The sequence below is a fragment of the Grammomys surdaster genome, unplaced genomic scaffold, assembly GCF_004785775.1.
Source record: "Grammomys surdaster isolate TR1022 unplaced genomic scaffold, NIH_TR_1.0 171, whole genome shotgun sequence".
Taxonomy (NCBI): domain Eukaryota; kingdom Metazoa; phylum Chordata; class Mammalia; order Rodentia; family Muridae; genus Grammomys; species Grammomys surdaster.
In genome coordinates this window covers 1,173,068-1,190,569 of record NW_021604619.1, presented here as the reverse complement: position 1 = coordinate 1,190,569, position 17,502 = coordinate 1,173,068, and the positions used below count along the sequence as shown (strand labels likewise).

The 17,502-nt window shown below is 36.6% G+C and overlaps 1 protein-coding gene across 35 annotated transcripts in view; it reads left to right on the top strand.

Annotated features, from left to right (window-relative positions):
- Positions 1-17,502, top strand: part of Rims1 (regulating synaptic membrane exocytosis 1) — a 481,904-nt gene that overhangs the window by 302,418 nt on the left and 161,984 nt on the right. The gene's annotated exons all lie outside the window — the stretch shown is intronic.

Sequence of the window (17,502 nt, the reverse complement as noted above, 5' to 3'; positions counted from 1 at the left end):
CACCAGGTGAAAAGATCAATGCCTTAATCCAAGTCACTTACTCCTTCAGAACCTCTATATTTTAATTTGGAGAGAAATATAAAAGAGGAAATAGACTTTCAGAAGAGAAACAGCAATAAACATAAAAACTTACCTACAATTTTAAAGAATGCATGGCCTCCTTAATGTGTTCATGATCAATGGATTAAAGACTCAAGTTACTCAGGCTACAGTCCTTATCCTAAAGGTAATAACAATAGCTTGTTACTATCCATTGGTGGAAAAATATGCATGTACTGTACATGAAGATAAGCCATTTCTCCTCTCCTCTTAGAAAATAAGCCTAAAACTTCCTTCAGATTGCCTGTGCTTTGAAAATACACGTAACATCTGATATTTTAATACATGATGCCATTTTATATTGATAAATTACATGTACCGATATAAATACATTTCAGAGATTCAGCCCCCCAAACACCAGTAAATGGTGATTATATGCATTTGAACTTTAAACAAAGAGATTATGAATGACCGAAAATACAAAAATAGCAGCACTCTTGGAACAGATCTGCGTATATGTGGCATAGCATGTGTCATCCCTACAGGAAAACTCACCTAGTGAGGACCTCTTGCTGTCCAGAATGGCCTTACAGACCAAGACTGCTTTTGACATTAGGCGCCCTTGACATTATGCTGTGATTCCCTGGGTTTATTTAAAGAGCCAGCATTTAGTTTTCAAAATCTCTCTCTTTTGTTGTTGTTGTTACTTATTTATTTCCTTAGCTATATGTTGTTGTTATGTTTTGTCTTATCTTGGAGTTTGCTGTGATCAGAGCTATCCACTGACGAGGCAAAGTCATAGATAAGGGAAACAGAAAAAGAGACCCTCGAGTAGCTCTTGAATCTGAAGAGTATTGATGAGAACCAATGGTTTCTAATGAGGAAAAGAATTGGTCTTGGCTTTTTTTTTTCTCCATGAAATGGCCCTTTCTGAATTTTTCATACTGTCTTTGAACATTCTCCACAGTTGTCTTGATTAGCTTGACAAAACTGAACTACACTGGCTGTGGTTCTTATGTTCATGATGTACGTGAATATTTGGTCTCAAATAAAATGCTATAATAATTACATCAAAGATTGTTGTAGGACCAAAGGTCTTGGTCTCTGTCTCTGTCTGTCTGTCTGTCTGTCTCTGTCTGTGTCTCTCTCTCTCTCTGTGTGTATATGCATGTGTGTACATGAGTATATGCCTGTGTGTGTATGTGTGTGTATGTGCACTTACACATGTTTTGATCAAAGATCTGGGGTATCTCCCTCTCTGTCTCTCTGTGTGTATGAATTATATTTTGTCATTGAAGCATTAATACATCACTTTGAAACACCAATAGAACTATATATTTTTGGTTGAAATTATATTACTAGCAAGATGATACCTTTTGTTGACTTTAATCTCTTTAGCAGTAAATAATGAAAACTGTCCAGGCTAGCATAGTACTACTTCTTCTAAAATTTAATGTTTAGATATTATAATAAGTTTAAAAAATAAGTTATTGCATTGAAATTATTTACAAATACATCTCAAACCTGCATAAGAAACATTCCATATTTAAAGCTAAATGATTTTTATTAAACTCATATTCTCTTAGGGTAGTGTTGTTCCGCTTTTAGCTTGAAATTGAAATTGTCCTTTAGTTTGATATAAACGTGAGGTAAATGTTGAACTTGGCATTGGGGGTGTGGCCTAGGGCAGAAGTCTTGCTTTGCACGTGCTAGGTACCTATCTTCACTCCAGTGTGAAACAAGACACGTTCTAGATAAGTTTCAAATATGAGAGTGAATTTTTTTTATTATTGGGATTATCAAAATTACATTACTCATTGTAATGTAGTATTTCTTGTAACTTCTGTGTTTCTAGGGCTCAGTCTTGCTTTAGTATCCAATTAAATTTTTGGAAATGCGGTATATTTTCTAAGGTTAGTAGACTTGTTAGATCAAACTTGATATACATATTTTATTAGGAAAAAAGAGTTAACCATACCATCTTTATAAGTAACTACAGAGTATTTCTTTTGAAAAACTCTTTTTTATGGGCTTTTAAGGCTTTTATTTAATCAGAAAAGGAACACCAAATGAGTATTATTCGTATGACTGTATTAATACACAGTCCAGTGTTTCAAAAGTGCGATTTCAAGGTTCACATTGACTATCACAGAACACATTAGAGAGTGTTGCTGATACTGCAGTTTTGGTCTGTTTATACCTTTCTCTTGGATGGTCAGCTAAGATGAAATTCTTTATTGACTTTGCTTTTATTTAAGAAACACTAAGTTTGATTAAGAATTTTTAAATTTTTTTATTTACTTTACATCCTAATCACAGCACCCTCCCTCTTCTCTTCCCAGCCCTACGCTTACAAATCCCTGTCCCCATTGTCCCCTATCCCTTCTCAAAAACGCGGATCCCTACCCTTGGGTACCACCCCACAGTGGGGCATCTAGACCCAGCAAGACTAGGTATATCCTCTCCCACTGAGACCCAACCAGTCAGTCCAGGTTGGGGAAAGGGGATCCAATGGCAGTGAACAGAGACTGAGATAGCCCCCACTCCACTAACAGCAGTGAACAGAGACTTAGACAGCCCCTGCTCCACTTGCTAGGGACCCACATGGAGACCAAGCTGGACATTTGCTACAGATGTCTAGGTGCTTTAGGTCCAGCCCCTGTGTCCTTCCTGGTTGGTGGCCCAGGCTCTGTGAGCCCCATGGTCCCAGGTTAGTTAACTCTCTGAGTCTTCTTAGGGTGTCCTTGACCCTTCAGTTTGCTCACTTATATCCCCTGCTATTCCACAAGACTCACCGAGCTCTGCCTGATGATTAAGAATTTTTAAAAGACTTTTTGACTGCAGAAAATGTAGAGCCTTATGTTCAAAGCAGGTAATTCCGTATTCCCAGATTGTTTTTTCGTACTTTATTCACCAAAGGTCAAGAAATAGAAAACATGGTGTGAAAATAGCGTGAATAGATGACATCTGCTCAATAACCTCAATAATCTAATACATTATTTGATAAGCAGTGGCTATGATATTTCTGGATCTTAAAGTATTGATTAGGGATGATTAAATCTGGGGATCTTAGGATGTTATAAATGCTCTCATTATTGAAAGACCTGGCTTTTCAAAGATAGTAAGTATTTTACCAAACAGCTTATAGGTATTGTTACTATTGATTAGATTATTTCAGTTAACATCTTTCTCATTAGAATTTTTCTACACACACATGAGAAATTTCATCTGTTTTCGTACAGGTTATACCCTTTTTAGTTATTATCTGACGGATGCTGTTCTAACATCAGGATACTGTCCTTTTTATCCAGCTGTCTCAGTACCCGTTTGTTGAGAAATATCATTCATGTTTACGTGTGTGTGTGTGTGTGTGTGTGTGTGTGTGTGTATTATCAATTTTGAGGGTAGGTAGGCTAGTAAGCAATTTAGCTTTCAATCTTTTTGTTACTTTAGCCGTGCCTTTCTCATGCTTCTCCGTGATCACACATTTTATCTAGTGTATGGTGCAATATCAAGGCTCCTATCAGATGGAGTACCAAAGAAACCTTCATGCTTTGACTACAGCACTGGTACTGAGAGCCTAATGGAATTTTCAAGGAATAAAGTCTCGGGGATTAGACTTTGGGATTTTTGTCCCAATTGGGATGCCTTCCTCCACCCCATTTTCCCAACAGATGCAGAAAGCGTGTTTGTGGGCTTGTGCTATTTAAACTAATGTCTGCACATTAATCCCACTCCCGTTGTTCTCCTTTGCATCAAAGACATTTTGTGATTGGTGGATGGAAAAAAACCTATATCTTAAATGAAAATAATGTTACAGTAAATATACAAAAGTGCTTTGTGTATACTTGGTGAAATAAATTTCAATTCCCACTTTAAAACTTAACCACTTTGCCTAGGAAATTTCTCCTAGGACATGAACTTAAAATTAATAAACTATTCACCTGGGAAAATAAAGGTGGAACACTAGACTGCAGACTCAATCATAAATACCTTACGTATTAGCTTTTGGAAAAAGTACTATGGGTTATAAAACACACAGTCTTCATAGCAAACAGAAAGCGTTTGTTCAAGTGCACACATGTTCTCTCTGATACTGATACAGGAGGGCTGTGACTTCTACACCATTGTATAAAGACAGAGGCAACAGCTCATGAGCCACATTGTAAGGGCTGGATTATCACCGGGATCCATATGATGTAATACATAGTGTGGTAATAACAACGACCATGAAAACGAGGAAGGTATCAGAGCACCATGTTTACTGTAATTCAGTTCTGTAGTCATCTAATGGAGTTTGATTAATTAAGGTATATTTCATAAAGGCTAAGTTGATATTCTATATATCCTTCATACATATATTATTATTAAATTAGGTTAAACGTTTCAAGAATATTAAGGTATGGCACAGTAAATAATAGAGTTTATGGAGCTCATTATAGCTGCATATTTTGAATTTGTGATTTCATCAGAGACGATTTGGAGATAGCATTGCCATCGTTCTAAATTGAAAGGTATCTCGTTGCAGGAGAGCAACCAGACAAAACAGAGAAACTAATTTTGAGTGCTTTAAGTCTGGTTCAGCGACATTTTCTGTTTTCTTTCAGTTTGTGTTTTCATCATCACTTTTTCGGACAGAGTCTTATAGCCCAGGCTGACCTGGAACTCATAATAATCCTCCTGCTTCAGATTCTTTAATATTAGGTTACAGGTGTGAAGAAGACACAGTCTTTTAACATTTCCCTTATTAAAAAAAAAAAGAATCTCAAGTGCAATGCTAAGTCTTGGCCAGCCAAGTGGCTTAATAAGGCAAATATACTCCCAGTATACACTCATGACTATTACATCTTTGTCTTTAGTTCGTGCTTTGACATATCAGAGGGCCAGCTGAGCGATATGCCTATTGTCACTATGCCGCAGACCAGAGCCAGTGACCTTGCACTACTTTGCAGCTTGCTTTCCCATTCTGCAGTTCTGAGAAGGTTTGTGAATATGAACACTTAGCAATTTTCTCAAGAACCATGACGAGGCATTAAATAGAACTGTTCTCCAAACTTCACAAGCCTAGTGATCTCCCAGTGCCGGCCAAGGAACGGCCGACCTAAAGAGAAATCCTTCTTATATATCTAGAAAGTGTTTACTCACCCCACCAAAAAAAAAAAAAAACAAACAAACAAGCAAAACACAAAACCCAATAAAAACAACACCCTCCCATACACAGACACACACAAAAAAAACCAAACCAACCAAACAACTAAACAAAAAGCAGGCCAGAAAAAATTAAATTAACATAAGATGGACTTAAATTGAGCAGAAGATGGGGAAAGGCATCAGGGGAAAGTTCTGACTTCAAAGTATCTGTTCCTATCTGTTTGATACTGATTTGACCCATGCTTTACCTATTACAACTCAGTAACACATCTAGAAATTGTAAGCTGCATGTGTCCTTCATAAGCATTTCTTTTTTAAAAAAATTAATAATTTATTTTGTGTATATGAGTACACTGTAGCTGTCTTCAGACACGCCAGAAGAGGGCATCGGATCCGATTATAGACGGTTGTGAGCCACGGTGTGGTTTCTGGGAATTGAACTCGGGACCTCTGGAAGAGTAGCCAGTGCTCTTAACCTCTGAGCCATTTCTCCAGCCCCCTCATGTGCATGTCTATTTCTTATTATGCCCTTAATGTTCATCCGTATTCCACCAACTGCTTTCCTGGCTATGTGCATCACTCCCACTATGGCAGCCAAAGTATCAGGCTCCCTACTTTCTGTTTCCACATTTTCATATTGCAGAGGCAGGTAGGATGTGATTTGACACTCAGAATACTGACAATTAATGCTGTTTGAATTAAGCTGCCTGGGTCCAGACAAACACTAGCATTTTTCCTTGATCAAAGAGATCCTTCTAGAACACTGTTTTTGTTTTTGTTTTTGTTTTTCGATCCTTCTACCATGAACATGTCCAGCACTACAATTTCTTAAACCTGTGGTTAACATCCGGTCCCCAAACAATGGAAACAAATAAACCCCGATTTTTTCCACAGGGTATCCTGGCTGGTTATTCCGAGGCTTTGCACGTCACATCCTGTTCTCCCACGTGAACGGATTGCTCAGTATCAATGTGGAAGCCTGGTCAGTTGGAAAGTTTCCTTCTGGGTACAGCACTTCCCAAAGTCTGATTATTAAGAGTCACTATGATAGAAAAAAATCCTTGAGACTGCCAACTTTGGGATTTATTATCCAGTACTATTCAATGCTTAGTTATAATCAATAGCTATCCACACTATTCAACAGTTAGATTCTGGATACGTGATTTCTAAGACCTTACACCTCATGTTATATTTACATGTAAAACTATTCATCTCTAAACCATTATAGGAATAATGCTTTTTGTTCTATAATCAGTGGCGTTGGCATATTTTCTCAAAGGCGTTTTACGGTCATTTCCAATTGTAAGTTACAGATCGGCTGAAAATCACGAGCAAGCTTACTTGATGAAATTGTTACGGGTTTGTGTGTGTCCATGCATGCACAGGTGTACATGTGTGCATATGTGGGTATGTGAGTTTTGCTGTTGAAAGAGTTCAGAGATTTTAATTTATCAACTCTCTCTGAGTCCCACAGCATCATAAGGCAAAGGGTAAGGGCTTCTTGAGGATCATAGCCTTTAGGGGGTATATCTGGAGTTCAAAATATCCTCCACTATCAAAAAATCTAAATTTATGTAAGTCAGCAGTGATTTCAATAGTAGAAAACATAAAATGACCTTTACTCTCCCAAGTAAGTTTTCATTTCTCTATATCTATAGGTATTTAACATAAATCTACAGTGCCTTCCCATTGCCTCATCAAGAGATGACTTGTTATATACCAAATTCTTCAGTGACTGGGGAGGGAAGGTGCATGTACAAACTTGTGTGTGTACGTGCACATGGAGAACAGAGGACAATGCCTTTAGTCATGTTCCATCTTAGTTAGAGCCTTTCACTGAGCTTATTAATGGAACTTGACTCACTGACCAACGATCTCCAGAGATTTGTCTATTTTCTTTTGTTTTTAAAAGTTGTTTTTTACTTTATGTTCTTTTATTAATCATTTTATCATTTACATTTCAAATGATATCTCCCTTCCCCGTTATTCCCCACCACACACCCCCCACCCCATCCTGTCTATCCCCCATCCTCTTTGCCTCTAGGAGGTTGCTACTCTACTCACTCACCCACTCCCACCTGGCCATTCTAGCATCCCCCTACACTGGGGCATCAAGTCTACACAGGACAAGGCCATCCTCTGCTACATATGTGACTGGAGCCATGGGTCCCTCCATGTGTACTCTTTGGTTGGTGGTTTAGTCCCTGGGAGCTGTGGGTGGTCCTGTTAGTTGATATTGTTCTTCCTATGGGATTGCAATCCCCTTCTGCTCCTTCAGTCTTTCCCCTAGCTCTTCCATTGGCATCCCTGGGCTCTATCTGATGGTTGGCTCTGAGTATCTGCATCCATATTGGTCAGGTGCTGGTAGAACCTCTCAGAGAACAGCATACCATGCTCCTGTCAGCAAGTGCTTCTTGGCATCAGCAGTAGTGGTTTGGTGTCTGCAGATGGGATGGATCCCTAGGTCAGGTGGTCTCTCTGGATGGCCTTTGCTTCAGTCTCTGCTCCAGTTTTTGTCCCGGTACTTCCATGTGTATTCTTTTATGTCTGAGTTACCTCACTTAGGATGATATTTTCTAGTTTCATCTATTTGGCTGTGAATTTCATAAAATCATTGTTTTTAATTGCTGAGTGGTACTCCGTTGTGTAAATGTACCACATTTTCTGTATCCATTCTTCTGTTGTGGCACATCTGGGTTGTTTCTAGCTTCTGGCTATTATAAATAAGGCTGCTATGAACATGGTGGAGCATCTCTCCACCATATGAATACTGACATACATTCCTATGCCTGGCTTTGTGTGTGTATACTGGGGATCCAAAAGTAGTTGCTCATGTTTACATGGCAAACACTATTGACTGAGGTTTCTCCCCAGGCTCCTCCATTATTGTTTTCTTAACACTTAATTCTGTTATTGATTAGATAATATTGTTGGGTATTCCACCTAGGAAAGTAACACTTAGGCCTCTAAGTAACTTAAAACTTTACTAAGAACAAATAAGATGTATTTGGCACCCAATATCTGCACTATTTAACATTAAAGACATAATTACAACTTTTGAAATGCTGGCATATGTCTTTAGTAGTATCACTTAATAATTTCCATAAGCAAAGGATTTTTAACGTCTTTCTTTTTTTTAATTTCTATTCAATTGGAATAATATTTTGGCTTTTTGGAAAACGTGAACAATTAAAAGAAAATGCAAAGACTTACAAAGAGACAGCATTGAGAAATACAAAAGAAAGCGTTCTTGGGCTGACAGCTATACAATGTCTAATCTATAGTTTACAGAAAGTATCTAATTTTATAATTTTTTTTCTCAAATTGTAATTCATTCACACAGGGGTTATAAACACAGAAAGGCAGGAAGTGGGGAAGGGAATGACACTGGAGTGTGGGTGTTCAGGGGGAATACAGGTATCTTCAGAACCGGGTATCGGCTGGGTGAAGGTTCAGGGTCAAGTCACTATGACTCTGCCTATGACTCGCTTGTCCTTATCTATGTTGGTATTGTCTGCCCAGGCTACCTATTTACAAGGTCTATGACTACTAAGGCTTATAAATTTCCACAAAAGCTGCCTGTTGACATTAGCTTATAGCCATCTGTTTCAATGTTTTTCCACTGAGACCCAAGACTTGGTGTTAGTATACATGTATGACAGGCCTATTGCTGATTTTAGGCCTATGGCTGATTTTAGGCCTACAGTGTGTAAGCAGGGCTGCCCCTGACATCTCCTCCCTTCTCTAATTTTAGAAGGGCTGTGGCAATTCTAAACTTGCGAAGGCGTGGATAGAGGCCTGACCTCCAGTATTTGAAGGGGACCTTGTAGTGGCTCCCATCCCCCTGTCGGTGTCCAGTGAGGCATGAGGCCCATACCTGTCCTGATGTCTTTTTCCTGGCGAGGGGATAGTTTTGACATCAACCCCTATGCAGTCAGGCTTGTCCCTCAGGGAACCAAGAGAGATATTTTTATCTTTTATTTATATTCCCTTGTAGTGCTTAGCCTCGCAGCCTAAGCAAGGATTCAGATTGCCTGCCAGAGGGGGTTCTGGGTGGCCCCTCTCTGCCTGGTCTAGGGGTAGAAGTACCCTCTTTTAGGTTGGGTGGAGATGAGTTTTGGGAACACCCTGTATAAAGTAACAACCTCATCTTGAGTCTCGTGGTCCTCCATAGCTAACTTTTGATAATGTATCTGAGTAGGTCTTGCTACCAAAATTATTTATCTGTTGTATTACAGAGTTAGTCCGCCTATTTGAGAGCCAGGGACCAGCAGAAAAAAGCAAAAAGAACCCAAATAATGGTCCCAAGATGGAAGGAAATAGGGTTGACAACCTTGGAGAGGCTGCAAACCAATTCTTGTACCAGTATTCATCTGTCTCTTTCTCTCTCTGATTTTTCTTAGGGCCTTCACTATCTATTTCGTGCTCTCCTTAACCCTCCTTGTCTTGTCTATGTAAAGGCAACCTTCTTCTTTGAGCGTTGTACACAGTCAAGAGCTGTATACAGCCTTTTCTATTGTACTAGAGTAAATCAAGTCCAATAAGGATCTTTGCGATTTTAGGAGGTCTCTTCAGACGGCGAAATGAAGGATTTCTTCAGATTAGTGATGTCAATCTCTAGCTGTTTGATGTTCTTGTCAGTGGCCCTTCAAAGGTCTGAGTAGTATAAGTTCGGAGGCCAGCATCTGGATTAGAACTTCTAACAGCAGACATCACGGGTGATTCATTTTTACCTGGAAAGGAAAAAGACGGGGATTCTCAGGGAGATTTAACGTCTTTCTAAGGCACATTTATTTCAATGAGTGGATAGCTGTTTGCTTGTAAATATTATCTACAACACAGTGATTTCATATTTTCAACACCATTTGTGTAACTATTTTGCATTAAACCTTAATTGTAAGTTTGCTGGAAGTTGACAAAGATGAGGTGATATGTCTCAAACTCTTGAAACACTTTATATAGAAAGTATCATTTCATAGTTTTAAATGTTAATATATAAAAATTGATAGGATAGTGATATTAAAACTAGTTGATGTTTTGGTATAATTAGAAAAATGCTAGTAGATATGTTTATATCCTATTGAGAATTTTAATTTCTGTTGGTACTTCATAGACTATGATGTCCACGATCTGCTATTACTTAAAGAACAGGCACTCTACTGTTTATTAATAGACCGAAGTCAGAGTTCAGCCAGGATTTTTGATTCTGTGTTCAGTGTTTTTCAGAGTTATCCAGGGCATGTTGTTGATGTCCTCCCCAGTCCCTGTCAAAACCACCTAAAACAAGGAAGGGATAGGTTAAAGCAATGCCCTTACTAAATGTGTTAAAGCAATCTCTTTTCTTTGGGCCAGTTTCTGAATTTTCTTTCATGTGCTCTAAAAAGTTACAAATCGAGGTTGCACCTCGGGCCCTGAAACAAATATTTGATCACTGTCGAAGGGCTGTTCAGCTTTGGAGACTCTGTAGACTATAAATAATTTCTAAATCTAAGCATTGAATTTGATACCTCATTAGTATAATAATTAGTAATTGGTGTGTTTATTTGAGTCATCTTAGTGACTAAGTCAATTTAATTAAATATTGAATTTATAGTCCAATGTGGAAGAATAATGTCATTAGTTACATGATAACTGACAGAAAAGGGAAATTTAAGAAGTGTGATTATTGTTTTTTAAACCACATTATTGGCTTACAAAAACACTGTACTATTTGCTTTATACAACTTGCTAATCTTGGAGAAACAATTACCCGTTAAACTATGACCATAATAATTGCTGTGAACATACCTATGTCCTCCAACTCTCTGCACATTGTGAAATGCATATTTATGATCAAGCCGATGGTAAGATATAGTCCAGAGTATCTCTGTGCACGTACACTGCAGTGCCGTTAACTCTGTTGAGTGATGAGCAGCAGATGATTTCCCTCTCTCCAACCCTTGACGTTACACTTCTCTGAGTAAATTAGCAAGGGCATTCCTTTAACACATCTCTTCCTTGTTTTAGGAACTGGTTGGTGACTTTTTAGAGAGAGACAGGGGAGCGGGTATATTAACACCATTCCCTGGAAAACTCTGAAAATTGTAAGAATTCCCCATTACTGTTTTATAAAGTAGCATTGGCAATGTGCACTCCTGTTAGTATATACTGAGATCCCAATATTTCTACGTATTTTCCACATTGACCTCTTAAAAAAAGATAGAGTCATTTAAACAGAGAAGTCATCAGATCCCTCTTGGCTTCTGTGTTTGATTGTTAGGATTGACATACTGAAATGGTATATCTTTTGTGTGCCTGGTTTATTTCACTTATTATGTCTTCTCTCTCCAGCCGTGTTTTGTTCACAATATTGAGGCTTTCTACTTTGAAAAAGTTAGTATTTTATTATATGCTTATATACTCTTCTTTCTACTTCTTAACCCACCATTGGACATAGGTGTCTCTATGTACAGTGTAGCAATGTGCACGAGAAGGCAGGTTGTATTAATTAATTAGTTAATTGGTTAATTAATTAATTAGTTAATTAATTTAAGATCTTGATTTCAGTTATTTTGGCTATATGCCCTGAACTGTTCCTGTCAGATCATATCATTGCATTTGTAATTTCAGAGATTACCCATTAGTGTTTTACATAGTAATGCTACCAACTTACACCCTATCTGTATGCACACAGATTCTAGTATTTCTACATATTTTCCACATTGACCTTTAAAAAAAGAGAGAGCGAGCTATTTTAACAGGTGAGAGTTGACATTTAATTTTGTCCTATTTTACATTTCTCTGGTGATTCATAATATAAACACCTTTAGAAGTGAGCATAGTTTCCATAAAAAGTGAGATCTCTCTCTCCCCACCTTTTTTCTTTATATAAACAATTTTGGGGAGACTTTCAAACATGAGAATAGTGCTGCTATGACAAGAGAGTGCAGCTGTGTCTTTCAAACACTAACCTGCGTTGATGGTTGGTTTATATGTAAGATCTGAGTCATTAGAAAGGTCTTTCTCCTAGTATTTGTTTCCTCACATTTATAATTTTTACAGATTCATACATGGGTATTGTATTATTATAATTTTAATTTCCTTCTTACTACTTCTCTGTCCTCTCAAAGTCATGACCGCTTCTTTATTATTGTTACACACACACACACACACACACACACACACACACACACAGAGCCCACTGAAGTCCATTTACTGTTATTTGTAGATGTATATGTTTAGGGATGACCACTTTGATTGGATGACTTATTATGGGGCTCGTTCCTGCAAGAGAGTGTATCTTTAATTCTGAGAAGCTATTAATTGCATCTACCACTGCATGTAGGGAAATCTGTGAGCTTTCTTCTGTAGACATTCAATGCCAGTGGGTATTGCCATTTATATAGATCTTGTATAGGCAGCCATATTGCTGAGATGCCATGGGTTCAGCTCCCTGTGTAGATACAAAACACTGCGTTACAGTAGACATAGTCCTGTAGTTCTTAGAATCTTTCTTGTTCCCTCTTCTGGGATGGTCTCCAAGCCTTAGGTGTTCAAGTTCTGTCATAGATGTATCTGCTGTGTCTGGGCACCCACCATGATTCGGTCTCTGCATTTTTGACCAGTTGTGGATTCTTTGGCGGTCTCATATACCATAAGAAGAAGCTTTGGTGATGAGAAGTGAAAGCTACACTTTTTTGTATGGATATAAAGATAGCTATGGAATATCTAATATGCATTTAGGAAAAAAAAAGTGTTCTAACAAAACCCCAAATGGCTAGAGGTAATGCAGGTCTTCCAAGAAAGGATACATTCTTTTTTTTTTTTTTTCTGTAGACCAGGCTGGCCTCGAACTCTGAAATCTGCCTGCCTCTGCCTCCCAAGTGCTGGGATTAAAGGTGTGCGCCACCACCACCCGGTGAAAGGATACATTCTTATGTGTATATGTGTACATATATTTGTGACATTTACTTGTTTTACTTGGCTAAATCTCAATTGGATTTAAGCTGCTTATCATTATTGAAGATGTTCTTGCAAAGCACAAATGGTTCAAATAAGCCTCTGACTCTGCTTCAGGTCTAGAGTTCAAGGGACACAAACTTGAGATTTCATGCAGATTTCTTGCTTTTAAATATGTTTGGAGCATAAAGCTGTCTTGGAGTTTGAATGAAGTTATCAAAAAGTGTTTAGGGGACTGATATTCTCACTTCCATAAGAACTTAGACTAGTTTTGGGATATTTGACAGGATATATGGCTAATAGTTATACACAACAGCATATGTTATCATCCTATTTGGATGACTAGAACTAAGTTCTATAAAATATATTTTCTTATAGTTGACTGCTAACATGAATGAAATTGAGGACTTTGTATATAACAAAGTATTGCCTATTTATTAAATAGTACCACTAGTCTAATTTGAAAGCAGGGCACCCACACACACACACTGTAAGAGAACTTTTAGAATATAAATAAATTACCTGAAATGGTATTTTCAGATTTTAATTCCTGTTTATAAGATGAAATTTCTCAAAAAAAAAAAAAAAAGAGTACCATACAAAGTGTGCCTTGGGATTGCCAAATCTCTGCTAATTTTTAATTCTGTTTAGAGATACATGGATACATGCTTCACTTTCTGTTATTAAAACAAGGTGGCCATTTGTAGTTAACTTTTCTTAAAATGTGGTTTTTCTCAGCGTTTAATTCATTTAAATGAATACATTGTCTCATCATATAGCCCCAGATGACCTGTATCATGTACCAGTCATGGGACTTGGTGTGGAGATTGCTTTCTTTATCTGGCATAAATTTAAATCTTGTTCTTACCAGTAAATTGCTGTCCATTATACACAATGTGCGCACATTCAGAAAATTGGATATTTTACTTCTATACTATATTTATATAGTTTTAATTTCTCCTAATTTTGGTTGATTTAACACAATTTTATTTATAGAGCAGTTGTTCTCAAGCTTCCTAATGCTGTGGTCCTTTAATATAGTTCTTTATGTTGTGGTGACTCCCAACCACAAAATCATTTTCTTGCTACTCCATGATTGTAATTTTTCTACTGCTGTGAATACTAATATAAATATCTCATATTCAGGATATCTGATATGTGACCCCCGAAGGGCCCATGAACCACGGTTTGAGAACCACTGTTATAGAGGAATAAGCAAATGATGAAACAGTTTAAGGGACTTAGGAAATACCTTGAAGGGTGGATAATTAATTGCTTTTGATTTTTAAGTCTGTGAGGTTTACATTTTATGTATGACAGTCATGTAGTCTATTGAGGAAGAATGGTTTGTTTTTTTGAGATGAAGGAAACACTGTTATAAACCTGTTGGGAATCGTGCAGTTACTGATAATCAGTCTTAAAATTTGTATGGTCTGTTGTCATCATTCACTCCGATGGTGTCGGAATATGTCTCATATGCGTTCTTAACATGAATGTGAATTACACCTCTAATATTTCACCGTCACATGATTTTGTGGCGAATAACTTTCCTTTAATACTATGTATATGCTAAACTTGGCAAGCGTAGCAATCACGTAGATTATTAAATGGACATGAGAAGTGTGAGTTTTAAAAAAAATCTTAGTAATATACTTGTTCAATCAAAGCATTCTATTCGGACCATATTTATGTTCAATGATATTGGTTCATTCTATTGGAATCCATTGTGCTTTGACACTAGAAATCAAAACTATGAAATTTGGAATCATGATAATGCATGTTAATACATTATTATACATGGTAATCATAGGAATTTAATTTTACAACTATTTGCATAAGATTCATGACCCACATAGATGACACAGATGTTATTTGGAAGTTGAAAATAAATTTGTGCATTGAAAATGCATAGTGTATGAAAATTTTTACAAGAACTCTATGCTTGCTATCTTTAATTAGCCTGTTTTTACAAAAGTGTGGAGTACTAGACCATTTTAAAATGTTCAAAAATATCATAATCATAAAATTACTTTAACATAGCTATGTATGAATAGCTATATATGCCAAGTGATATGCTATTTTGTTCTGATTTAATGAAAACAGTGAATTAGATCTTATAGAGGTACATTGAATATGCAGCCAAATGTTTACATGTGTTCTAGAAGCAATCTAATTGAATTTATTATTATTTTGAAGCCATACAACGCAGTATTTGATACCTTTAATCATCTGTATGTACTCAGAATATTTTATCAGGGAGCATTGTTTAAAAATATTTTAAAGTAAGTTTTGTTGAGTCTTTTAAAATCATCAATGACAGAGAAATGTAAATTAGGAGGACGAATTTTAGTATTTAAAAATTTAGTATCTTACACATGCCATAATTATATGTGCAGAAGAAACAACAGATTAAAATTACATGCTTTTAACTATTTTAACACATTTTTAAGCAAAAATAATGCAATTTAATAGATGACTGTGAAACTGTTAAAACATATTCAGAATTCAGAGGCTTAATGTCTTCTAAAATAAATAAATTTTCTGTGATCTATTATTGATTTTTTACATATTCATTTTCCTGTAATATTTAGTATACATCTGCAGTTCTAGGTATGATCAAAGGTTATCAAAACATATGGCTACAAATCTGTAGCATTCAAGATGTTTTCCCTATATAGCTTGTAACTGATGCAACACCAGTGATTGAAAGGCCTGTTTTCATAATATGAGGAGTGTTATTGAATTTTACCAAAAATATCAACCTTTTAGTTCTTTGCGATATGAGGAACACTTTGTGTATAAAAATAGTCAGCATATATAAGTGTTTAGACTTATGTAGGTAAGTGAAGTCAAATACAGAATTGAACGATCATAAGAGGAAGGGAATGGGCCAAGAAGGAGCCCGAGTATATAGATTTCTTATAGTAGTGATGCCATCAAGGACTAATTTTTCCTCTACATCTCCTGAAGAGTCTTATCCGGTCTATGAACCTAAGTTTTTTAAAGATGAGCAAGACATTAACAGTGTATCAAGTCTTTTTACAAAGTATGTGGAACTTAGAGAAAGACATTTATGAATGGCAATAACCAGTCTGTCAATAAATTCACTAGTACTTCAGTGTTCGTGTTTTATTTTGTTTTCTGAAAGGAACTGATGATTAGCTACTTGAAAATAAGTCTGGGAAGTTAAACAGACAGGAAATATATAATACAAAAGTTCTTAATTTTGAAACTATGTGCATTTCATTAATTGGAGATGTCCCCTAGACATTTAGAAATTGACAAATTTTGATATTGTACCGTTTGTGCATTCAAAAAGTAATTTATGAGAAATATTTGGATCCCAGATGAAGTAATATTTTAAGAGAATACTTCTCACTGGTCACATGTCTGGCATTAGTACCTGCACAGAACCTACCATTATCTCTATAAACATATATTTCAATATTTACTGTAGTGATTATAATATTTATTTTTTTTCAAATCAAAAATGTGTAATAGAAAACTGCAGAGATAACTGAAGTCGAAATGTGTGGACTTTATGACAGCAGAGTTTACAAAGTTTTGAAATTATTATGAATTGCATTTCTCCAGTTGTCTTTTCTCCCATGCCTGTCACTAATAAGAATGCCTTTATTGCTGAGATGCAATTGTAAGCCAAATGTGTTTTTCAAACAGTTAATAGTTATGTGCTTTGGGATTAGCTAGAATACTTTACCAACTCTCTGATAATTTTTATCATCTTTGGAGGTACATAGAGAGAACATTTTCATTGAGATAATCAAGTATTAAAACATGAAGGTAAATTTGCACCTGAATTTTAAAAATGCTGTTTTGCTCAGGCCTTTTATCTCATGAAAACATTCCTCTTTCCTTTAAAACTTTCTTCTTTTCTAAGTTTCTTTCTTTGGCATTATACTAGAAGTACATATTAAAATAAATAAATTAATGTATACAATGCTCGAGCTTTTTAAAGTTCCTTATGTCCTTGGTAATACTGTTGGAATACAACGTCATCTGCAGACAGCCCTTGCTAAGCTGCTCTTGATAGTTTACTCTTTGGTAAGTATTACGTTGGTGTGCCATATTATCAGTTAATGAAGGAGGATATGGACCACCACCGCATGACTTCAAAAGATAGGCAGATGAGTAGAAATGAGAGCCTAAAAATTAATTATTTCCCAACTCAAAGGATAGACTTTCTGCCACTAGATGGCAGGGTATAGCCTGATACAGAGTTTTGTGATGCAAGACTGGACAGGTGAACCCTGTAGCTTCACGTCAGATGTTCCTAGGATGATTGGCGACACTAAAGGATAATTCTTGATTGTCTGAAGTACACTTGTATCTCTTGTTCCTTCATTGATGTGATTC